The following is a 9,249-nucleotide window of genomic DNA, read 5'->3' as shown; positions in this document are numbered from 1 at the left end:
TATATATATATATATCAAACCAAAAACCAAACCTGTTGCCATCGAGTTGATTCTGACTCATACTGACCCCGTCAGACAGAGTAGAACTGCCCCATAGGGCTTCCAAGGAGCAGCTGGTGGATTCGAACTGCTGACCTTCTGGTTAGCAACCATAGCACTTAACCACTGCACCACCAGGGCCCCATATATATACAAGTATATATAGAAAGTGTTTAATAAGTGGCTAATGAACTAAACTGAATTGCATGTTTTATATATATTTGAGATAAGTTTTATATGTATATATATATATATATATATATATACACACACACACATACATACATATATACATATATCTATATATAATGCATTTGAAACTGTGCTTGTTGCATAGCGAGTGCTAAATAAATTACTACTACTACTACTGTGTTGCTGAGTGGAACTGCACTCCATAGGGTTTTCAAGGCTGTGCCCTTTTGGAAGCAGATCACTAGGCCTTTCTTCCAAGGTGCCTCTGCGTGGGTTCAAACTGCTAACTTTTTGGTTAGTAGTTGAGCACTTAACCACTTTCACCACCCAAAGACTCATTTATACTACTTCTAGTACTACTACAATTTAGAGCTGTTGAAATGAAGGATTAACAGATTCCATGCCTGGCCTAAGCAATACCATTACTATGTGAAGAGGTTAGGTTCTGTCTTAGGTTGGGTTCCCTCAGAAGAAGAACCTTACACAAGTACTTGGGTGAAAGTCCCGTACATGAGAGATGAAACACCAGTAGGGGTTTGGTGAAGTGAGGCAGGGAAGGAAGGGGGCAAGTAAAGGCGTGTTCAGGAGCAGGTTACTGCTATGGGCACAATCCCACTGGGAACCCTCAAATGACTATGAAGAACGCTCCACACACCTGAGAATTGTCCCTCTGGGAGGAGGGGCAGCTGGGGGACTTATCCACCAATTTTAATCCCTTTTTGTTGAGGGTTGCTTCTGGACAATGTCCCATGGACAGGTTGAGCATGCTCGCAGGACCAGCTGCATTTGGACTTAAAGATTCAGGGAGTCGTCATCATGTATTAGAACCATCTGCAAGTGACCTCCTGGTGTGGCCAAAGGAATATGATCAGGGTACCGACATCAATGACTACAGGTACACAATTCAAGTTTTACAGTTCTTTGACCATCTTGCATGTTCAGACAGAACCTAAGCTAAATGAGGCCAGCCTAGGAGGACATATCCTGAATTAACTTCTGGAGAAGGACACTATGTGATCTTTCCTGATAGCTTGTTCTAAAACCCAAAAACCAAACCCATTGCCAAGTTGATTCCAATTCGTAGTGACCTTATAGGACCGAGTAGAACTGCCCCACAGGGTTTCCAAGGAGCAGCTGGTGGATTCAAACTGCCACCTTTAGGTTAGCCTATCAAATATTATAGCATCCCTAAATACTACCAAAATCCCTTTTGGTAAGCATGCTGTCCTATATTGGTCTCCAACAGGGAGAAAGAAAGAATAATGTTGACAACATATTTTAATCAGTAAAATAAAAAGTATTAAGAAAAGACCATGCTACTGCTTTAGACCCTGCTAGGTATGTGGAGAAGGAAAAGTTCTCTGAGCTGAAAATGGGATAACCTGTATGAAAATGCCTATCTTCAAATAGATTGACCTCTCTGCATATGAGTAGCTCCATACACACTCTTCCTGGTCCATATTTTTAGAAAAAGCAAAGCTTTCCGCATAACAATTTTCAAGTTGACAACTTTACACTTCAAAGACACACCTGAGCCCCTCAAGGCAGGAATCAAACCAGGTTTCTTAATTTTTTTCAAACACCTTCCTTTTACACCCGTTCATTCTTCCAGCCGGAGCTTTGATATCATCTTATCATCCTTCTTCCCAAAGGAAAAAAATTCTAAAATCAATTTCTAAATAAAGAAGTAAGGAATACCAAATCAAAATAATCAAACTTCTCACAAGCGCTTTCTTTGATTTCTAGCCAAACTCTCTTAATGTGGACAAGATATAGTTTGTGACAAGGAGAAGGTAGACTCTGGCTTTTATTTAGAAGGTCAGTTAAGCCCATTTGCATTAGGCATCATTATGTTTTTATATGTGAAGGGCTTATTTTCTCTATATTTGGGCAAAGCCCCCTGGAGTATCTGAAAACCACTACCTCTGAGGATAAACTATGATATAGACCAGAGAAATTCTTAGTTGCGGTAACCGAAGCCAGGGATTCACAGTGAAACTGCACTGTATTATTTCATTTTTCAAACCTACACATTCTCTTACACCCCATTCGTTGGGTGATTTATGTTCAGTTGATTTTGCTACGGGCCTGGAATGTTTACTCAAAGGCTTAATAGACATTTACTTTGGAAGTTACATTGTGAGATAGAATCAAGGAATTGGCCCATTGCCGGAGTCAGAACGGGAGGCCACCTGGAAGTAAATGATCACTTTGTGAAGACCAGAAGCATGTAACAGAAGGTTCCAGAAGAGTGGAGACTTCATGTAATAACCACATTGCATTTAGATATACACCTTTGAAATGACTGAGGAGAAAGCTGCACATTATAGAGACATCCACAAATAAAGATGTCTAAGATTACAATTATTCAATAACTTAATACTTTAATATCATATTTTGTGCTGCATTTTATAGTTTATATACACTTTTAGGAAACCCTGGTGGTGTAGTGGTTAAGTGCTATGGCTGCTACCCAAAGGTTGGCAGTTCAAATCCACCAGGCGCTCTTTGGAAACTCTATTGGGCAGTTCTACTCTGTCCTAGAGGGTCACTAGAAGTCGGAATCGACTCTACGGCAATGGATTTGTTTTTTTTTTTGTTTTTGTTTTTTTACATGGTTTTATGAAACATTTAAATTAATGTTCTGCCGAAAGGTGCCTATAACCCCACATATGAAATAATCTGCTTTAAATATTTCTTTCATGCTGAGTTCAACTTTGAGGCAAATATACAAGAATTATTACCCTCATTTTACAGATGAGGAAACTCAGGACGTGTACATAACCAGCTTGCTCAAGATTATACAAAATGTAACTGGTAAAAACCATAGTATAATTCAGGATCTTTACATCTCTTTAGTAACCTCATCACCATTCCACAGCTACTTAAACCATTAGTTTTTCTGTGATTAGACAACATCCACAAATACTTACTAAGCAGCTACTACATGAACATCACTAGGCTCAGCATAGTGGGGGTAAAAATAAATACAATCTCTTTGAGATTATAACCTAATTTAGGAGTAGAACATATTTCTTTAGGCTGCTTGTTTATAAATATCGAGAAAAGGTAACACTTTCAATGAAACTCTCCATAATACACAGGCAACACAGGAATAAACAAGTCAATATATGATGAGAAACAAAACCAATTACAGTAGAGTCAACTCCGACTCAGGGCGACCCCTTGTGTGTCAAAGTAGAACTGTGCTCCCTAGGGTTTTCAATCGTTGATTTTTTGGAAGTAGATCAGCAGAACTTTCTTCTGAGGTGCCTCTAGGTGAACTCAAACCTCTAACCTTTCAGTTAGCAGCTGAGTATGTTGACTTTTGCACCTTTATCTCTGCATATGATATGGGTTAAGGAGGAGTTACTGTTGTAAAGAAGGTGCTCAAAGGAGTCCTCCATAGTAATGTGGTATTTGATAGACACCTAAAGGAGGTAAAGAAGTAAACCATGCAGATATCTGGAGGAATACCATTCCAGGGATAGAAAACAGCAAATGCAAAGTGTCTAAGGTGGAAATGTGTTTGGCTTGTTCAAGGAGCAGCAAGGAGACCAATGTGGTTGGAGCAGAATGAGCAAGGGTGAAAGACTAGGAGGAAAAGGAACAGTGGAACAGGAAGCCTGATCACGTAGGTGTTTCTAAGCCATGGTAAGGAATCCGACTGTGACTATGAGTAGGATGAAATGTCACTGGAGAGTGTTAAACAGATAATCGACATGGTCCAATTTATGCTTTGAAAAGAATCATCCAGGCTTCTTTGTGATGAAAAGACTATACGGGGACAAAGGCTGATGCAGAAATGCCAGGCTTAGGAGATAGTGATGGATGTGGTGATAAATGGTTGGATTCAAGAAATATTTTGAAGGTAGGTTCCATGGAATTTGTTGGTGAATTGGAGGCAAGGAGGGAGAAAAAGAGAGGTGTCGATGATTGCTCCAAGTGTTTTAGATCAAGCACCTAAAAAAATTCAGTTGCCACAATGGAGATGAGACAGACCAATTTATATCAGGTCAGTTTCTATCTTCAAAGTTTGAGATGCCCATTAAACATCCAAGTAGGGATGCTGAAAAAGCATTTGTACAGATCAATTTGGAATTTAAATGAGACATCTGGGCTACAGATATAAACTTGGGCATCATAAGGATATAGATGGTATTTAAAGCTTGAGACTGGATGAGATCATCTAGGATGTGAGTGTAGGCGGAGAAGAGGGCTAAGAGCTGAAATGCGGGGTGAGGTCCCCAACATGTAGAGGTTGAGGAGATAGGAAAAAACCAGGAGAGAATATCAAGAAAGAGAAATTCATGAAGTAGGAGGAGAATAAAGAGAGTGGTGACCTAGACACCAAGTGGGAAAAGTATCTCAAGAAGGAGAACATCATAGAAATGAGTGTATGTGTCCAAAAAAAAAAAGACATATTCAAGAATGTTCGTGGAGTTTTATTCATAATACCCCCCCCCCAAAAAAGAGAAAAGAAAAACAGGAACAACTTAAATGTCCATCAGCAGGAGAATGGATAAACAAATTATGGCAATAATCATACAATGGAATACCTCTCAGCAATGCAAAAGAATAAGCTACTGCTATCCACAACACAGATGAAAGTCCAGACATAATAAGGAGCAAAATAAACCAGACTCCAAAGAGAACATACTCTCTGATTCCATCTATATGTAGTTCAAAAAAAAGCAAAACTATTCCTTACGGATATAAGTCAGAACAGGTTGAAAGGGAAAAGTATTGACTAGGAATGGGGTCCAGGAGAACTTTTTGGAGGGATGGTAATGTTCTATATCTTTATCCAGATGGTGGTTACACTGGTATATACATATGTAAAAATTCCTCAAGCCATAGCCTTAAAATTTGTATGTTTTACTGTATTCAAATTATACCTCAGTAGTGAAAAGGGAAAAAAAATGAGGGCATGATAATGATGTTATATGAATAAACTAGAAGGACAAGAACAAATAAATGGTCTCTGCCCTTGAAGAGCACTTTTGTCAGACTAAAAATGAGAAAAGAAGAAAATGTATAGTTTCCCTCTTCAGAACAAGAGGACTGCTTAATTATATCTTTTTATACTCCTTTCTGTAAAATTTCTAGTCTCCATCCCCTCATGTCCACTCTAGCAACTACAAGCTCCAGGCTGATAACTGCCTGATAACTGGCCCCTACGTACCTTACAGGAAATAGGAGAAAATGTTGAACTAGTTGCCTTGGTAACCAGGGCTTTTCTATGGCTGGCCATTTGACTGTCTCTTCCTCCATGTCCCTCCCAGTTACCCAGCTCCCCCAGGTGCTATTGCCTGAACTTGCCAGCACTTCTCTGCTATGCCCTCCAGGGATTAGGCTGCCCCTCCCAACTAATTCCCCTCTCTCTCTCTCTTTGACTTCTGGCCTACTACTTATTCTTGAACTTGTACTGTTGTTTTTATTTAATTTTTAGCAGGCTTCTGGGGTTCTAACTCATGGTCTTGCTTGAATCTCATATCCACCATATCTCATCTCTTGCTCTAATGGGACATCACCCCCTCCCCCACCCAATACATTTCCCAGGACAACTACAAAAACTCCTTCATTGATGGAGAATTCTTCCCCACCTCTACAACCTTTTATGTTAGATGGAACTCATCAGGCTGTTAGTCACTGAAGTAAAAACTTTTTAGCCAAGACTTAACCTTCTCTCCATCAGAAAGCAGAGTGTAAAGCAGAATGGCAAAGTGACTCTTTTCCCTTGGCAAGACTGTCCTAACTTGAGCAGTCTGCTTTGACTGCCAGATTTTTGTTTTCAAAGAACCAAAAAGATGATATTGCGTATGTAGTTCTGAAAGAATTTTCTTCTGGGAAAAAATAAGAAAATGACTTAGGGGTCAACATGGAACCCAATACTGAGACGAGTTTCCCAGCTTGACCCAGGCCCAGCTCTGTTCACCAAATCACACCCTCCTCAGCTGCCCGACAGACTCCTGGGTGGTCACAGGGCAGTAGGTCACAATGGCAGTGTATTGAGCTGATTCAATTTTTCCACAGTGGAGTTAAAGGAGAACCTGACTCAGGGTTTAGAAGTATTCAAAACTAAAGCTCAGTAGTGAAATGCAAGTGATGGGGAAATCTAGTGAGGTTTCTGCTATGTGTATTACTGCCCCTAGATTGTTTCCAGAACTAGCATCATGGGCCTGTGACATGGGCAGTTACCCAAGATCCTGTGCTCAGAAAGGCCCAGGTGCTGCCGTCACCATCTTGAAATTCTTAATAATATTTTAGCAAGGGTCATGCATTTTCATTTTGTACTGGACTCCCCAAATTATTTAGCCCATCCTGATTGTTTCAGCTCAGTTATCAGAAAAATAAACATGGCTAGTTATTTTAAAATATTCCACATTTAGCCTTCTTTGCAGTAGATTGAACTTGATAAACTGAGAGGCACAGACCTATGCACAGAATCTCAGTGGAGACCGCTATTTGGGTATGTAATTACAGGAACATTGGTCAGTTGGATTTCCAGATTCTAGACTGGGAAACTCTCATCCAAAACAAAACAAAAGAATATCTCCACACATTGAAAGTGTAGGTCATTGATAAGAATGTATTAAAAAGGAAGATTCCAAGTAAAACTTTCAACCTTGGATTGGTGATGACATTAAACATATACTCATTGCTCTAAAAATAATTCATCAGTCATAATGCTGAATGATGGAAAAACACATGTAATCTGAAAACTCTCAGTGCATCATTTACAAGAGGTCAGGTATGGTAAAGTAGCAGAACTGGGTTACAAATCAACTTCTGGCCATATTACAATGAAGCAAAAATTGGAACCTGGATAATCCACTGAAGAGTAAACGCTTCTCCACCCTCCCCCAAATAACTCAGGGATACCTTTCCATAGCAACCCATCTGATACCTGATTATTCCTCAAGATTTCTCTCTGTTCTCAGACCAAGCCCTTCTAAACTCTCCTCCTCTGCAAAGTCTTCCCTGACTATTAAAGAGTAATTCAGAGTTGTTTGTTGTTTTCCCTTACTATCTTCCCTCCTTCAATAAATCTCTAAACATGGAAAGGTTCTCCTGGCCCTTGTCAGCATCAAGGCCAAAGGGGGCAGGGGCAGCGGAACAGACATGGTGGACATTGGTAGCAGGGCTTGGTGTCAGCCACAGCCCTTCTTATCACCTACAGTGTCCTCCCTGTCCTGGAATTCACCACAGAAGCCTTCCCAACTATATTCATTCTCCTCCAGCTCTATTTCCTCCCTTGCCCCTTCACTCTCATAGATGACCTCTCCACCTACTTCCCTGGGAAAATTGAGAACATCTGATGAGAACTCCCACAAGTTTCCTCCCAAACTCCTTAAGTTTTCTTTGGATCATCACCCAAACTTTCCTCCTTCCCGCCCATCTTGGAACAAAGTCTCCCTGCCACATGGACAGGTTAACCCCTTCCCCGGCCTCCCATCATGCTGGGCCTCCCTGTGATGACTGTGGTCTCCGTTTTCCCTCTCCAATGGCTACTTCTCCAATTCTTCAACCCATGCAAATCTTCTCACCCCAAAATATATAAACACAAACACAAATACACTCCATCTTGATCTACTCTTCAATCTCTAGTCTTTTTTCTTCTACCAGTCTCCCTCCACTTCTCCTCCTCTCTTTATTCCCTCAAGAGAACAATACATTGTCTGAATATCATCTAGCACTAAATCTGGATAGATAGATAGATAGATAGATAAAGATAGATAGATAGATAGATAGCTGCCATCAAGCTGACTCTGATTAATGGTGACCTTATGTGCAACAGAACAAATTGTTGCCCAGTTCTGCACCACCCTTACAATCACCAGCATGTTTGAGTCCATCATTGTAGCAATTTCACCAAACATGATATCCTCCTGTAGCGATTGATCCCGCCTGACGACATGTCCAAAGCCAGCAAGCTGGGCAATGTTCTGTTGTAATCCACAGGGTTTTCATTGGCTGATTTTCAGAAGATCACCAGGCCTTTCTTCCTAGTCTGTCTTAGTCCAGATGCTCCACTGATACCTGTCCACCATGGATGACCCTGCTGGTATATGAAATACCGATGATGTAGCTTTCAGCATCACAGTAACATACAGCGCACCACAGTATGACAAACTGATAGACAGGTGGCAAACCAAAAAAACTCACTGCTGTCAAGTCAATTCTGACTCATAGCAACCCTACAGGACAGAGTAAAATTTCCCCATAGGGTTGTCAAGGCTTTAAGTCTTTACGGAAGCAGACTGCCACATCTTTCTCCTGCAGAGTGGCTGGTGGATTCAAACCACTGATTTCTCGGTCAGCAGTTGAGCACTTTAACCACTGCGCCACTAGGGCTCCTTAATTTAGAAGGTACCAAATATGTGTGGGTCCACATTCCTAAGTCCCATGCCTCTTGGCTCATCTTCCCTCCTGTCTTTTGAAATTGTCTACTCAAAGTTTCAGACAAAAGCAAAGGCATGTGTTTGCCACCCACCCTGCTTGCATTGCCAGCAGCACTCTTGCCACTTAAGATGAGCCCTTCTCTTCCTTAGTTTCCATGATACTGGTTTCCCTCCAACCTTTCCTACTGCTCATTTTAAGTGTCCTTGGCCTGTTCTTCGCTCACTGCACTGGCTATCTGTATCCCACGATGACACTCATTGCTCCCATCTTCACTCTATGTTTCCCAAACCTACCTTCCTACTTCTGACCTCTCTCTTAAATTCCAAGTCTCACCTTCAAATATCTCTTAAATATCCCCCAACTACCTGCCTGACATCCCTGTAAGCATGGTCCACTAGCTCCTCAAACTCTAGTTATCCAAAGCAGAAGTAATGTGGAAGACTAGAGACCATTTTCAAAAACTTGCAGAAAGCTTCTTATATGGCTCTTGCTGGAAGCAGGAACTGGTATCAAACTGAGGCTCCACAGGCCTACAGGTAGAAGCAATAGATGATTTTACCTGGCTGGAGGAAGAGTGTGAGACAGGACACAAGGTTAAGACCCTGACCTAAA

Source organism: Trichechus manatus, unplaced genomic scaffold (genome assembly GCF_000243295.1).
Source record: "Trichechus manatus latirostris isolate Lorelei unplaced genomic scaffold, TriManLat1.0 scaffold00104, whole genome shotgun sequence".
Lineage (NCBI taxonomy): Eukaryota > Metazoa > Chordata > Mammalia > Sirenia > Trichechidae > Trichechus > Trichechus manatus.
Note: the sequence above shows the minus strand (reverse complement) of the source record.